At 42.2% G+C, this 16,239-nt stretch overlaps 1 long non-coding RNA gene across 1 annotated transcript; it reads left to right on the top strand.

Annotated features, from left to right (window-relative positions):
• The first annotated feature begins 7,351 nt into the window (after positions 1–7,351).
• LOC140214219 (uncharacterized) lies at positions 7,352–14,694 on the top strand. The gene is made up of 4 exons (XR_011891143.1): positions 7,352–7,481; positions 8,991–9,026; positions 11,670–11,874; positions 14,584–14,694. It is a non-coding gene; the product is annotated as an uncharacterized lncRNA (long non-coding RNA).
• Positions 14,695–16,239: the final 1,545 nt, after the last annotated feature.

The following is a 16,239-nucleotide window of genomic DNA, read 5'->3' as shown; positions in this document are numbered from 1 at the left end:
CCACAATCACTGAATTCCCACAAACAAGTTGGTCAATATGGTAACGCTTTGCGAAACCCCAAACAATGCTTCATAGCCAGCTGCTTGTAAAATGCTTCGCATAATGTCGATTCCTACAGCGCCTGGGATCTGAACAATTTTTGTCTTTCACACTCGCCTAGATATACATGTTGGAAGCGTACTTTGGGTCAAAAGAATTTGACCTGAAGGTTCTAATAATTTGGTGGTACGAATATCACAATACGTGCCGAAGTACACAAATGCGACTGTTGTATCAAGTGCATTGAGCGCGCAGTCAATTAGACCGTAGTTTAAACTATGTTTAAAGAAACAACTATAGAGCCACACTCCCTTCCTCTCCAGTATTCCCGCTCCTTTTCATTAATCTTCCGTGGACGATTTTCGTTTTTGTTTCTTTTATCGTTATTTTTAAATCTTAGCAAACGTAAGTGAGTCTAAGTGAATCTTTAGGTCCACCGTAAATTGAGTGCAAAGCATCTAACCTCAGCCTCTTACCGACGCAAAGTGATGCGAGCAGCGACTACGAGATGCGACTGCCACATTGCAGTCGAACTTGTACGTAACTAATTGCTCGTAAATAATTACTCGTAATCAGTTACGTTTCTTGGCGATTTTGAAATTTAAAGATTACTTTGTTTACTTGGTAATACTCGCTGTAAATAAATTACCCTTTTTGGTTGCACCTCTTAGGCGCCTGTTCCTGCGTTGAGGGTTGATGTCCCTCGGCGTCCTTGGCGTAACCGACCGAACGAGCGCAGCGAAGGATGAAAGGGCGAACGCGGAGCGCAGCGGATGATGAAAGGCGGCGATAGGGAAGAGAGCGCGAGAATAAAAGTGGAGGAGGATGGTATGGCTAAAGCGGGAGAAGAAAAGCGTAGTGCCGTGCAAGACGGGCTCTGCGGCGACGACCGCTACGAAATGGCGCCAGAGTAGCGCGCCTTCGTGCGTTCGCCGATGACGCCATCGATAAGACATGTAGTGAGCGCATCCACCGTTACGATATATGGAAACAAAGGGCTGCATGAGCGGAGGTCTGTATGCGGCGGCTGCTGTGAATCGCACCCACGCGTCACCCACGGGCTGCCTCTCGCGATCCCCCGATTATCGAGGCAATCGATGCACACTTGGCTCCCTTTGCAATGTGCCGCACGAGACAGATTGTCCGCGCCAGTGACGCTACTCACAGCGTTCTTTTTCTGATATAAACCGTGTACCTATATATAATCATAATACAAAATATTGACATGCATACGTCTTTCGCATATAGAGCTACGATCAAACTTACCGTTACGGAGTATCACAACTGTAGGTGAATTTTTTGAGCGCAGCTCCTACACTCTAAAAACTAAGGGAGTGCCGGGCACTCTCTTTGAGGGAGTAGCTGCTTGTCCCATATTTCACTCTCTTTTCGAGAGTAGATCGACCCTCTTTGAGAGAGAGTAGGTCAACTCCTCCTGACAGAGTTTTGTTACTCCACCGCAAGGGATTGCTAGTACTCTTCCGCAGAGTGATAATACTCTTCCCACAGGGAGTGCTAGTACTCTTCCGCAGAGTGCTAATACTCTCCCCGCAGGGTTAATAGTACACCGCCAGACCGAGTACTTCTACTCCCCCAAACAGAGTGCTTGTACTCCTTCAGAACAGAGTGCTAGTACTCTTCCCAATACCCTCTTAGCCAAGTCCTGATCACGCATGCAGGCAGGAAATCAGATCAAATTAGGGCCGCTGATATACTGTTCCCTAGGCGGCTCCTCAGAGACACTGGCCCGATTCCAAGCGGCCTTCAGAAGAGGCGTGAGCAAAGTTATGCAGGATTTTAAAGTCATTTTTTCCTGGCTATTTGCTGCCTACCGTGAGGCGTGACTGCTCTGAAGCGGCCTATGCGTATGCGTCACGAACGCCACTGAGGAGAAAAAAAAGCGAATTAACACTTAATCTGCAAATATCTTCGCAAATTTCACAATCAGGAGTCACACAACATAATTGGAATACAAATGTCAAGGGAATCACATACTTATCAAGAATCACAATGCTCTATACATCATATGAATTCGAACCCGCGTACACTCGCATTTGTACAATTCAAAGCACACATCATAACCATTACACCACAGCGCCGCCACGCCCAGTCGTGTTCTTTAGAGGTTATATATATACCAAACGTATTTGATCAATCGGCTGTGGTGGGTGGGGTTTCTCTGCAGTGTGCTGTGCTGTTGTGTACTGGAATACGTGTGCGTTTGCATCATTTCCATTCCTTGCCACGACTAACGAAGGAAGACAACGTAGACGACAACGTGAGAACTCTTACGGCTTGTCGTCACCGCAGGAAAATAACAAATGTGCCGTGCAGCTCATGATCGAGTGCTTCTCCAGTCCATGTTCTCCAAAATACGCGGATACAAAGTATTGCGCCAACCATCCACGTATGTGAATTTAATTCGCGCGTATACTGGTGAGCAACTGCGACGCCAGTACCAGGCATTTCGACGTGCCTCACGCTGCCGTGTAGGCGTTCTTTTCAAGTGCATTAGTTTAGAGTTTGGTTCAGTCCGCTGTGAGCTGTTGTCCTGCATTAGCAGCGGATCGTTAGCGTTTTGAAGCGCATGCATTCCAGCATTTGGAGACTGCTTATGCCGATAGCCGCGTCAAATGCATTGGCACGCATGTTTAAATGACTAATGTGTCCACTTGTTACGCGTGCACTGCTCGTATCCTGTGGCAGTGCTCGTTCTAAAAGCTTCGAAGACCATCTACACTCATGCGTGTGTTCAATTTATATATGCACAGGATGGCCTTGCCGGCTAGTTGGTTGAGCATTTTAGAAGAAACAGCGCAACACAAGGACGACGCAAAAACATGCCACACCACGAAGCGCTGGTGTGGTTGATGCTTTTTTTCGCCCTTGTGTTTGCGCTGTTTCTTCTTCCACGATACACGCACACCACAGGTACGCGAAAGTTTAGGAGCATAAGTGGTTAACTCTGTTTTCCCCGTTTTCTCTCGGTGTCAATGGCACAGTGCGTTGCCCGGAATTGTGCACGCTTACCCCCATATGCAGAAATGCATCATAACTTGAAGCCCATGCTTGACTTGATCTAAACGACGCAAGTCGTGAACGCACCAAAAGAAAGGCAGTGAGCGTCTTGGGGGACGTTCGCACCAGGCGTCGTTTATATCAAGTCAAGCATGAGCTTTGTATTAAGATACATTTCTGAATACGGGGGCTAGACATCTGCTTCTTCCAGAAAATGTCGAAGAAACGCCCGCCAAAACCAGGCACATTCGTAAACTTAACTAGGCAATACGAAGCTCCATAGAAAAAAAGAAGAGTGGTATTAAAAGCTTTCAGCATTTTTCTTTACTCCAAAATAGTTGCGCTCTCGTGGCTTCACTGTACAGAGATAGTGCAGCGTTAGCTAGAAAGCATGAATTTCCTAACTCCATGCCAAAATAAGCTTGTAAAATTATTTAGGTGCTAGAATCCAGGGTTTGTAGCGATCCTTGAAAATCCTTTATTTCTAAAATGCCATTTTCGAGGCATTGAAAACCCTTGAATTTTTAGAAGTACTGGAAAGTCCTTAAACTTGTACACTTGGCTAGACTTAGCAGACATTGCCAAGCGCTTTTTTTCCCTTCTGTGACACTCTTTCGCATATCACAGAAAATTGTCTCTGGAGGTAATAGAAGGAAAGCGACATCCTTAAAGTTGAAATTACAAAGGAGCTGCAGATACCAGTTTTATGCACATGGAACCGGCGACAAATGTGCTTGGAGGAGCAGAAGCAGGAAGCTCAACAGTTGAGGCATTCGAAGAGAAGCCGTGAAGAGTAAATTGAGAGCGACAGACACAATAAAAAGAAATTAGAAATGACTATTGCTTATTTGATGGTGAAAAAAGCTGAGGCAACAGATGACATCACATACGCTGTCAAACCAAACAGTATTCAGAAACTGCAAATGTTGCAGGTCCAAGTAGTTAATTGTGCTATAGCAGAAAAACTTTGAGCGCTTTCTTGAAATGCTTCCTTGTGTGCGTTTAGTGGTGGGCGGTGAAAGGCAAATTAGCAGTCTTTCAAATGTTTGAAATCACTGAAATGCGATTTGTTTTGTTTTCTTTTGTTTGCATTAAAGTTAACGGTGTTCTTGAACAAGTTATTGCCTGTCCCAACTACTACACACATTGCACGAGGTCCTTGAAGTTACTGTGTCGGGGCCTCGAAAGTCCTTGAAAACCATTGAATTTTTTTCTTCAATATTGATACGAACCCAGTAGAACAACTGTCATGGAGTAAAAACCTTGGCTGAACAGGGGCTTATACGCAGAGCACAGGAAGACTAGAAATGCAGTAGTAGGCATGGAGGGCCCTGAAAAAAATGTGCCACATCCGCTCGTCTGCCTTATGTTTCTGCACCGACTGTCGCATTTTCAATAGAAGTGCACTTTCTGTTCTACTCCAATAAACGCAACATTACGAACTCCAGTGTGGGGCAGTCCTTCAGCCAGTGCAAAACTTTTTCTGTACATCCGAGTCAGCTCTGTCATTTTTCCAGCATTGTAGTACAAGATTTGTTAAACTGGTTTAGCAGAATATGAGCAGCCCTTATGAAAATGACTGTTGAAAAGTTGTTGGCATATTGTTGACGAATTGTTGACTCAATAGCCTTTCAACAATACCTCAACAATTATTGAAACCACAGGCAATAATTCAACAGTAAAGTTTTTGGGCAGTTCACAACAAAAAAGTCGTTGACTAAATTCTGTTGGTATATCGTTGAATAGTATTGAGTATTATTGAGCCATTGTTGAGCAATTTTCAACAATAAAGTCATTGACTAAATTCTCTTGATATATTCTTGAATAGTATTGAATATTATTGAGCCATTGTTGAGTAGTTTTCAACAATAAAGTCGTTGACTAAATTCTGTTGATATATTGTTGAATATTATTGAGTATTATTGAGCCAATATTGAGTAGTTTTCAACAATAAAGTCGTTGACTAAATTCTCTTGACATATTGTTGAATAGTATTGACTATTGAACCATTGTTGAGTAGTTTCCAACAATAAAGTCGTTGACCAAATGCTGTTAACTTATTGTTGAATAAAATTGAGTCACGAGCAATATTGAGTTTCGAAGTACATGTGAAAAACACACGCACATATGTATGTGTGCGTCTTTTGCACATATATGTTGCTTTACTGATCACTTGATCACCATTGCATATATACAGGGTGTTGTTTCACGTTACTTGAACCATAGACGTATATACACGTGTTTCAGCTAACTTTACTCAGAGTTTAAAAATATGCCGATGCACCATAAGACGATGCGACCAAATGCATGTTGCTCACTCTTGTACGTGTCGCGCTATTCTTGTATTTTTCCTAAGTAGTTAATTAGTCAAGAAAATTATAGCCATTCTGAAGGAACAAAGTTAGGCGAAAAATTCTAATTAGAAAGCTCTAGAGCACTTTGCAAAACGTCCTATTAGGCAATTTCTCACTTTCTATCTATTAAGTGTTAGTGTTTTTCAGCTTACTGCGGATGCCCGTGAAATAGAAAAAATATCACCTGACATATCCGCTTGCGCGCCGTGCTTGCAGCGCTCCCAAACGAGCATACCAACGAGCAGGGTGTGTTGCCGCTTAAAAGGCGACAGGGCAGTGACGAAGGCGTTGGCTGTGGTATTGACGCCAGCGACGTGCTTCCCTCGCTGCGGTTCATGATGGCGATAAGCAGACGGGTGTTCACACCGGTTAAATGGTATGTTTTCGTTTGTGCGCAGAAGGCTTAGGAGCAGTGCAATCACGACTCGCAGGCGGGCATATGTCACGTGGTGCTTTTTCTATTTCGCGAGCATCCGCAGTAAGCTGAAAAACAATAATACTTAACAGATAGAAAGACAGAAACTGTTTATTCGGACGTGTTGCCAACAGCTCTGCAACTTTCTAATTGGAATTTCTTTCCTAACTTCCTTGCTTCAGAAGTTGGTTAATTATGCTTGACTAATTAGCTAATTAAGCAAAAATACACAAATAGCGCGACACGCTACATACCAAAGGGAGCAACATGCATTTAGTCGCGTCGTCATAGAGTTTACACTCGGCCTAAAGTTAGCAGAAACACCCTGCATATATATATATATATATATATATATATATATATATATATATATATATGCAGTTTCAGAAGACAAACGTCCCTACAAGCAGTGACAAACAACCGATGATTGGACGCATCCTGCATTTCCATCGGCGTCCATTATAAGGGGCCAGTGCCCTGGCTGTGTGTTAGGAAACGGCATTGCATGCCTCCATGTTAAATATGGTCAAGGTGGCGGAGAACGTTAACAAAATTCAAGTCTGGGGTTTGACGTGCCAAAACCATGCTTTGATTATGAGCCGCACCGTAGTAAGAAACGCCACATTTATTTTTGCCATCTGGGGTCCTTTAACCTGCACCGAACGCACAGTACACGGTCGTTTTTGCATTTCACCCCAATCGAAATGCAGCCGCCGCGGCCGGCATTAGATCCCAAGCACTCGGGTTAGTAGAGCAACAGCTCAGCCACTATGCCACCACGGTGGGTGCGGCGGAGAAAGGAGTGAACATCGTTTTTACAGAGTGCGTTTCGCTTACCCGTTAGCGCGCTATACAGAACGAAACGAAAAGCTTGGCCGATATGTACGACATGGTGCTCATATTTCACATGGAGGCCAAATTCTTTTCTGTGACCTAGACGGGGTGCTGGCGAATGTGTTCGGAATCTGCTCGGCCACCAAGCACAATCTGCGCTGCTATACGTTCTCGGTGACAAATCGCACAGCGCAGGAGCACACGCACAAATGTTTAAAGAATGGGACGACAGACCGCCCGCAGTTTGCCATGACGTCGAAATAAGAAGCACAAACAGCGACGTTTCTGTACTTTTCTGGTCAATAGTTCAGTTCGCATGGTTGCGGCACGCATTAGTTTTTTTTTTAAAATCCAAACGACGAAAACTGTGCGCGCACAAATTAGCGCGGCGTTTGTGACGTTTGAATTTGGCGCCTTTTCCCGCGCATGCCATTAGCTCCGGCCGGTGCACTGCGTTACTGCGCTAAAGAAAATAGTTCATCAAAGAAGCGAAGCAAAAAACTTTTATACACTTGCAAATCGCAACAATTGTTCAGTAATAACATGAAATTACATAATTTGTTATCCAATAGTACAATTTATGATAATATAAGCGTGTATTTGTATGAGTGTACATGTATGATTGCGCGTTTGTGCTGTTGATGCTTGGCGCATTCCGGCGAGTTCGTGCACGCCGTTAGCTTGAGAGTTTCCTGCGTTTTCTGTGTTCTTTGTGTGCTTCGCTGTGACATCTTTGAAATATTCCTGCGTGTTGCTCGCTTTTTATGGACTTGTTGCCTCGAAGATCGCCATGATCGCCTCCGACTCAGCGACATCAAGGGTGAGTGAGTGTTTCGAATTCCCCTTGTTCGTCCATTGCGACGCGGTGAACGGAAGTGGGGAAATGATTTCAGCGCTTGTGCGTGTCTTCCGCGCGCCTCTTTTCTAGTTTTCATTCCTAGTACTATCCTTCCGTTGCGAGAATGGGTTGTACAGCACTAGATTTGTGGTAGATAACGTGGAGTTTTGTCCTGGTTTAACTTTACACTCCGCTTGTGGTGACGTAAGGCAGCTATGTGGTGCCACCTAAAACAGGGCATGTTGTACGCCATGGTTTCTGATACGGTGTTCGAGCACCGATTGAGTTAGCCTTATTAATGAGCGCAAAACAATGCGACGTGAAACCATCCGATCTGTACTGTAATCGAAGATATTTCGTTTGCGCCACGCTAGTACAAGGCGTGTGAGCGAGCTTTCAGCAAAAGGGGGGGGGGGGGGATTGGCGAAAGTGTATTCTGTTGCGCTGTTCCCTTCAGGATCGAGTGACTCCGCGGTGCTTCAAGGCCACTATCTGACACGCCGTGCGGCCGATGTTCGCGCGATCGGAAAACACAGAGGAGGCTGTCGCGCAATAGTAATAAAGAATTTCAAGGGTGTACATGCGATACGTGAGATACAATAGGGGTGATGCCACAGAGTGCTGCGAAATCGAGTTATACGCCTTGCCAACCGCGTGCGTTTTGTTTTCCCCCAGGTCGCGCGCATTCAACTTTATTTTTTCATCTTCTCCGTTCGTCGCCATCGAGTGCTTCGCCCAAACGGCTTCGCGTAGGCGCTCTTTGCATTCACGGAAAGGCAGATTTCATGGCACTCCAGGTCCTACAACATTCAAAATAATGTAATTTCGTGGAATTGCAGCTTTTCGCACTTCAGTAACTGATTTAACAATAGTTTTAAAATCAGTAAGGGAACGAGATGCCTGGCATATCTGCGTTGTCGTCCCACTGTGTTTCGAGGCGGCATGTATACGTTATCGGCAACATAAGCATCAATAATTAGCATTGTTTCTTGTGACCATAGAAGTAGCTAGTTATGTCGAAAAGCAATTTTTGCTTTGAATCAGAGCACTATAGAGTGAACAGATTGAAAGGGGAGCGCATCGTTGTGAACTAAATCACGATGCTTTGCCACAAGCTTGGAATAATGCTTTGTCGAAAGAGCAGTTCTGTGAAATTCTTTCTTTGAGAGTAAGCAAAACTTCAGTAGCATCAGGTAGACGGGGAGTAAAAGAATGTAACACTGGTTTTATATGAAGGAGCTGCCTTTAATATGTGGCCATAACAGTTAAGTAGATGCGTGGAAATAATGTTTAAAGTAACTAGAGGAATGTGAAATAAATTTTTTGACAAGCTCACACTGCCATTGGCAAGAGCGGCCACACTTTAGTGTATTCAATGACTAGTCATTTGTATCCGTCCATTTATGTCAGCCTAATGGTCGATGTAGCTCTTTTGATTGTCGCTTTTGCTGCATCGTGGCTTCACGTTTTAATAGTGACATCTTTTTTCAGATTCAAAATGAGCTGGGAGAGGCCCCAGCTGGAACGGTAAAAGTGAATTCTTTGGCCATCCATTCTGTAGCGTCACGATGATCAAATACAGTGATACCGTGAAAATGTATTGCAGGAAGCAGAAAAAACAACAACATTGCTGATGCAACTGCAACGCATTTGCTCCAGTGATCAATTGGTGCAGAGTGCCTTCATTAGGAGACATGGTGCCTTTAAGCACTCAGCTTAAAGACTTTGCAACTGCACCGGGACTGGGAGTGAATTTCATTGTCACTTGTGAACATACTAAACGCGGAATGTGCCTTTTTCAGTGTATATGCCTGATATGAGAGGGGCGTTCAGAAACTTAGTGTGGACATTAGTGGTCTGCATGAGTGCACATCTTTCTAGTTTTACCAGAACGAAGGTATTATGACCTATGTCATACAGCAGTGCACAGCTAGAGGTATCAAACCAGAACAGCAGCACCCTTTGAGAAAGTTGGCTGAAGAATGAGCAGCGATCGGGGCTTTCTGCAGGGCCAAATTCCAAAAAGATTGATGCCGAGCTGGACGGTGTGAAGTGCCGGTCACCACATGCTGTAGCCAGCATGGCATTTTTGATCTCCTTGGCATTATGTCTCGTTAAGATACAGAAATCGCATCACTGCTCATAAAGAAATTGGAAATTGGGAGGTTGAGGGGAAGTGGAAGGGCTCCCCTCTGGAGCAGCCAGTGCATGCCCTTTGCTATACTGATAATCCTACCTTAATGAGAACCAGTGATGCATGTTAACCTATTACGCAGCCAAGTGCATTCCTTGTTTTGTATTAAGGGGACACTAATGACACCTTAAATGAATTTAAAATAAAGCATCGTCTTAAATAACTACTTCTGTAACTTTCTTGGTAGTTGTTTGATTATTAGAGAAAATAAAGCTCAAAGTTCAATTTTCTGAGTATCGCCCCAAAATCATTGTGCTGACACCTCATTGTCACATCATGGATTCCAAGTATTTTTTCAAACTTGGGCTGTATTTGTTCTGTAAAAGTTCCTGACGCTTTTTATTTTGGGTTTTTGGAATACGATGACGAACATCTTTATTTGTAAAAAAAATTGCTACACCTCAACAGACATCATCAAAATCCATGACGTCACAGCAAGCGGGTGTGGTAACTTCAAGGCAGCACTGCCACCAATCTTTCCTCTTGCTGCTTTTACAGTTTACCCAGCCTCTTGTCACGGTATGAGTGAATCTCTTGAATTGTAGGAAGGTCATGTACAGATACATCTAAAATAATTTTTCTCTTTAGTGCTTTCATGCCGTAGTTGCTTAGGGGTGTTGGCACAGCTCCGCTAAGCACGAGGTCACAGGATCAAACAGCCGCATTTTGATGGAGGTGAAATACAAAACTGCCCAGGTACCTTGCAGCCTGATTTGGTAAAAATTAGTCCAGAGTTCCCCACTAAGGCGTGCCTAAACATCAGATTGTCGTTTTGGCACTTAAAACGCCAGAATTTAATTAATTTAATTTTGCTTTAGTGCTCCTTTAAGCTGTAGAATTCATGATCTTCGCAAAAACTCATGCTCAAAGTATTCTCCATAAAGATTTAATAAACAGTAGATATAAGTGTCTATTTATATTTTGAATTGTGGTGATACGTGATGACTATTAGAACGGTGGTACAACGAGACAGACAGAATTGTAATACAATGTATGACGGCACGATGATGCACATCGAGGAAATGACTGAGTTTCCCTAGAGGTCCCTGACATGGACATCAACTGACTGTCCACAAACTTCTGAGTTCACTCCGTGATCTTGTGCAGCCTGTGCTTTGCGAGTCGATTAATTTAATTGAGGTGGTGGTTGGCACATACTGTCCTTGCAGCTTATGTACATTTCATACGGTGGAGTGGAATCTCACATATTACTTCTGCAGCACAGCAAGCTAACGTGACGTGTAGTGGTAATCTTAGTAATGATCGACAATCATGTCCCTGTTTGAGCTCCTAATGCTGCTTGCCAACACAAGCAGCAGCAGTTGCCCAAGATAGCGGGAAGGAGATTCATTGAAAAGTGGCATATGCCCAGGGTCGCATACCCAGTCACCCAAGCTGTTCCAACGGTTGATTTTGAACTCTTCCCTTAACATAGCAGCCCAATCTCCCCATTAGACCATGGACTACCTATTGACACAAATGGATGGGAAAATAGAGGCAAACACCTGAAAATATGAAGTATCCTAAGAATGGTAATCACAATAAATAGTACTAGATGTGCATTAGCGCAAGCTCTTGGGCCAGTTGGTGCGTGATGAACTTGAAAAAGGGGGGTACCAGCAAAACAAAGGACGCGCACACACATAAAAGGCGTTAGACAGGGACGGACGCTGGTCCGTCCCAACGTCCGTCCGTGTCTAATGCCGCTTCCTTGTGTGCGTGTCATTTGTGTTTCGCTGGTACTCCCCTTTTTCAAGTACTAGATGTTTGGATACTTTGGTTTATTATTCTTGTTTGTGCTGGATTGTTTTTCTGAAACATGTGGCGTCCAGACAGCATAAGAAGCTTGTAAGAAGTCAAGTTTAGCAATCTAGATTTGCAACAGGTACTTTTGTAATTTATTTGCAGTAGGGCTGTTGTGTGAATGTGCTTGAAAGGCTTAAAACTGTTTTGCTAACATTTACTTAAACATGCAGGTTCACATAGGTTGAAGGAGTGCACATTGAGAAGGTTATCCTGGCACAGTTTACCATGGCCTGCCATGGTGGACCAGGAAAGTTTGCAAGGGCCTTGCTTCACCATGTGTTCACAGAGGAGGAGCTCATGGGCCATTTGCGCTTTGGAAATAACACCAAGGGGCAAAAAAGGCTCTTGACCCCACCAGGGTCAGTGCTGTTATAGGCAAGTACCATATATCCTTTCTGGTTGCATTTTTACATCCACATTTTTTTCTAAAATTATGAACTTGCCATTGGCATAACAAACATCTTTCAAGTAGTCCGTGTGTGCAGTTGTATGCGACAATAGCCTACTATTTGGAATGACTGTTCGTACGATCTTAAGTGCGTAATGCCGCCATACTCAAATGCTTCTAAAATTTAAAAGCTGCCTTCACTGCTGAAAGTTTTTAGTGGCTCCACCACATAAAATGAGCTGCATTTGCGCATTAGCAGTGTTACTTGGCTGTCATTGCAAGGAATAGTTGTCTGTGAAGCACGCTCCAAATCTATTGGCATGGAGGACATGTTAGCCTGAAAATGTTATTCTAATACGCGAATTGCGGAGAAGGTATGCTCAAGTGTGGTTACTGCTCAGCTCGAGCAGGAGCATGTTCACCAAATTGCAGAAGTCAAAACAGCTCTCCAGGTTCTGAGATGTGAAATAGTAGTTTCACCAATTTTAACAGACCACATCGAATTAAGGTTGCTCCTATATTGAAGGAGGTACATGTGATGCCAGACAGCAGCCTTTTAGCAGAGGGAACCTGAGTGGTGTGGCAATTTTCTTTTGGTTGTTTCAATCAAAGAAACAACAGGGACAGAGTTGCAAGCATTGCTGTCAACAGTACTACGTTTAGTGGGCGCTTACTCATTCTAAGCACTTAACCTATGACTCGTATTTATTAACGCACACTTTATCACTTTGTATTCTAAGATATGAAAAAAATATTTATGTGTATTCTAAGATATGAAAAAAATATTTATGTGGCTTTTCCCCATATACTTCAATAAATTGAGAATAGGCTCTTGGGGCCTAATGTATAAAGCGTCTTACAGACCATCGGACATGTCCACTACTCCCATTCTGAAATTGTTAGAATTGATTCCTGCTTCCTTACTTCACCTACCTGTTAACAGGGTTATTATGAACCATTGCCAAGTAGATTATGGGCTTAAATTAATCAAAAAGATGAATGGGCTTTTCTGTCGCTCTTGTTTAGCCCGTTGAGGATCACATTTTGGGGAGAAATATACCTCTCTAATTTAGGAGTTATATATTTTTTGTGGTGTGCAAATGCTCAAAACTTTCGAATTGAATAGTGTCCTATTCAATTTAGTCTTTGAATGGTCACTATTTGTAAATGCGAGTATTCTAATATTTCGAAACCTCAATAAAACATGAAATTTGAGCCAAAGTACGGTAAATTTTCACCTCCAATAACATAGTGTAGACATAAAACGTAACAACTTGTAATAGCAGACCAGGCTACGTTACTTCAGTAGCTGTACTTTAGAGGCTTACAGCAATCATTTATGCTTACTGAAGAGTCCTGTGCATGTGAAGAAACTTTCTGCTGCTCCATTTGTGCTTTTAATAAACAGCTTTTCATAACATAACAATGACAGAAACTTGTTAACTTTAATAATACTAGGATGTGAGCCTCATCTTACATTAATTGTGATATCAGCTGTTCATTATTCAGAAACTATCCATTATTTGATTTGCTTCTAGCATTATTCGGTTCAGCCTCAAAAATCACTTTTCGCGCACCCTTAATATTTTTATTGCAGATTTAAGTTCTTCAGAGTGACATTCCGAGAAAATAAACTGGTAAATAATATTTTTAAATAACAATAAAGTGGCAATACCATTTCAGTATTTGCAGTTTTACATATTTTATTTTTTTTATGCAGGATAAAGCAGCATAATTTTTTTGTGTAATGAAACTTACAAAAAACTTGTGGCAACACTCCCAAATTGCTGCAATGACAGACACCAAGGAGCTAGGTGAAAAATCAGTTTTGGAGAAACCCAAGGAGCGACAGCACTATAAGAATATTTTGTAGAAGTCTCAGAAGGTTGCAGCACCTCCAGTGGGATGCTAGGCAACACTTTGTTCTGAAAAGGCAAATTTTTTTCAGAACGTTCCATCACAGCCACAGATGTACGGCAGTGAACCCTAAAAGGGTTAAAGAAGTCAGTCCTATCGCATATGGCTCTTAAAAGACGGCATTTCTTCGTCTCTGTCACATTCTGCATGTGTCATGCTAAGCAGCTTGGTGCACTACACGGAATCCTCATTAGAACAGTAATTCAGTCGTCGAGGCAGAAAACATACTTCACTGTAAGCAGTGTCTTCTTTAATGTAGAAAGTCTTAAGTCATTGTAAGGCGAGAAGTACATTCCGATTGCATGTGAACTCAGGAAACCTAACATCAAATGAAGCTACACTCAGTTGTAGTGACATGACAGTATTGTATTTGGAGCATGGAAAAGCACAGTGAAGTGCAGCAAATTTTAATTATGAAAGTTACAAGAAATAATTTTAGTTGTCAGTTCAGGTTTATTTATGAACGACATGAATTTGTTTCACCATTTCGTTTCTCAGCAAGCAAAGCTCACATCTTTGACATTGAGGATATTCATAAAGTTATTTTGCTACAGTGTTTTGTTCCTCTTTGCCCTTTCCTGCATTTGACACTTAGTGGAGTCCTGTGCCGCACTGAATAAATTTAAATGGTCATGCTGTAAAGCTGTGCCCGTGGAAAGTTGGACTAAAGCAACACAAATACATAAATCAATTTCGTTATAACGAGGGCAGATTGCATGCCATTCTTTTGTATGTGGAAGTTGCTTTTTAAAACTTGTTCTGGCTTCTTGTTTTTGCAGGCTTCACGTGTCGCAAATTGCCTGGTACCAACATGCCCTATGTAAAGAACTGTGGCCTCGCTTCTCGCATGGGACCAATAACCTCTCAAGAGCCCAAGTTGGGCAGCTCAAACCAAAACACAAGTGTTGTGCTTTTGTAACTCTCGACATTTTTTTGTTCTGTGTTAGTCTCCTGAAGGGCCCAATTTGGATTTCTCAAATGAGTTTACAAATGTTGTGCCTTTCTATGCCTTCACATTTTTATGTTAATTTTATTTATGTTAATTATGCTAGTCTCCTGAGAAGTCCACATTGGATTGCTCAATCCAGAATACAAGTGCTGTGCTTTGTTATAGTTCACTACATTTTTATGTTAGTTTTTGATATGGTTCTAGTAAGGAAAGTGTATCCTTATTAATATATTTTTTAAGTATCTTAAGCCATTTCATGCCAAACCACCCAATTTTGTCAAGAACTGTTCCATTATGGCAAACCATTTCAAGTTTGCTTGATTTTGAGTAGGTACAATGAGAAAATTTGTTTTCGTACATACACTTGAGTCATTCCAGGGCAACCAACCAACGTTTTTTTGACCATCACAGATATAGTTGAAGCTCCAAACTCTTGCTCCCCATTTATTTTCCTTCGCAAAAATTTTTTTGAACTTTGGCAAAAATTTATTGTCCTTGCCCAGCTAAGCTAGAAGGCACTGATACACGTTTCTTCTGAAAGGGAAATTGTATGATCCAAATATTCAGATGGTGTTCATGTCAAGAGACTGAAGTGGTGTGAGTGTCAAAATTTGCAAAGTTTGAATTTTCTTCTAACGTAGGGAAATACAGAAGGCACAAAATAAATATAAAATCAGACTGGTTGACTTGGGATAGCTGCAAAATATTTCAAGCCTTGGAGGTTCAGTTGATCAGCTAAAAAACTGTAAAGTTCAAATTTTTTGCAAAAAGCTTCGCGTTGAAGGCAAAAAAATTAGCTTTGGTGGTTGGCACAAAAGTATATGTCGCCCATCGTTACACAGCCCTACATGTCTGCTATACATGTGACAAGTAACAAAAAGGTATTATTGTTTAAGTGCGATAAATTATTTTTTATAATGTTGATTTGTGGATCACACATACAGCATAAATATAGCATAAATATATGAAGCCATGTCATCTAGTAAGGAAATATTGTTAATATAATTAGCCACAAGAACTATTCAACAAACTGACTGCCTTTTTTATCATTGCGAAGGCAGGTGACGTCTAGCGCTGCAGCTGCAGTCTCAATTCGTATTTTTTTTAACATGAACGCAAGAAGTGGTTGCCAATGGTGTCTGACCACATCAGACTAAACATGGCACATATGACTTTTATAGATGAGCATGTTCCGGCTCTAAAACAGTGGTAGCAAACAACACCACAAGAATTTGTTCGTACTCATGTAGGTTTTCAGTCCTAATTATGAAGGTGTTTTCTACTTGCATCGTCATTGGGCTTCAGGGAGCAGGGCACAAAGTGTCCTGCTCCCTCTATGTTGCATTGCACTGCGACATGCCCTTTAAAATGCTTTGTATAAACAATATCAGCGCTCTTTCTGGATTTACTGTCTACATAATAGCTGATATTTCTTTTTGTAAACTGTACGAACCATATCTTTTAGCACTGCAGGATTCCCTCACGT

The sequence above is a fragment of the Dermacentor andersoni genome, chromosome 1, assembly GCF_023375885.2.
Source record: "Dermacentor andersoni chromosome 1, qqDerAnde1_hic_scaffold, whole genome shotgun sequence".
NCBI lineage: Eukaryota > Metazoa > Arthropoda > Arachnida > Ixodida > Ixodidae > Dermacentor > Dermacentor andersoni.
This window is presented reverse-complemented; position numbering and strand designations above follow the sequence as displayed.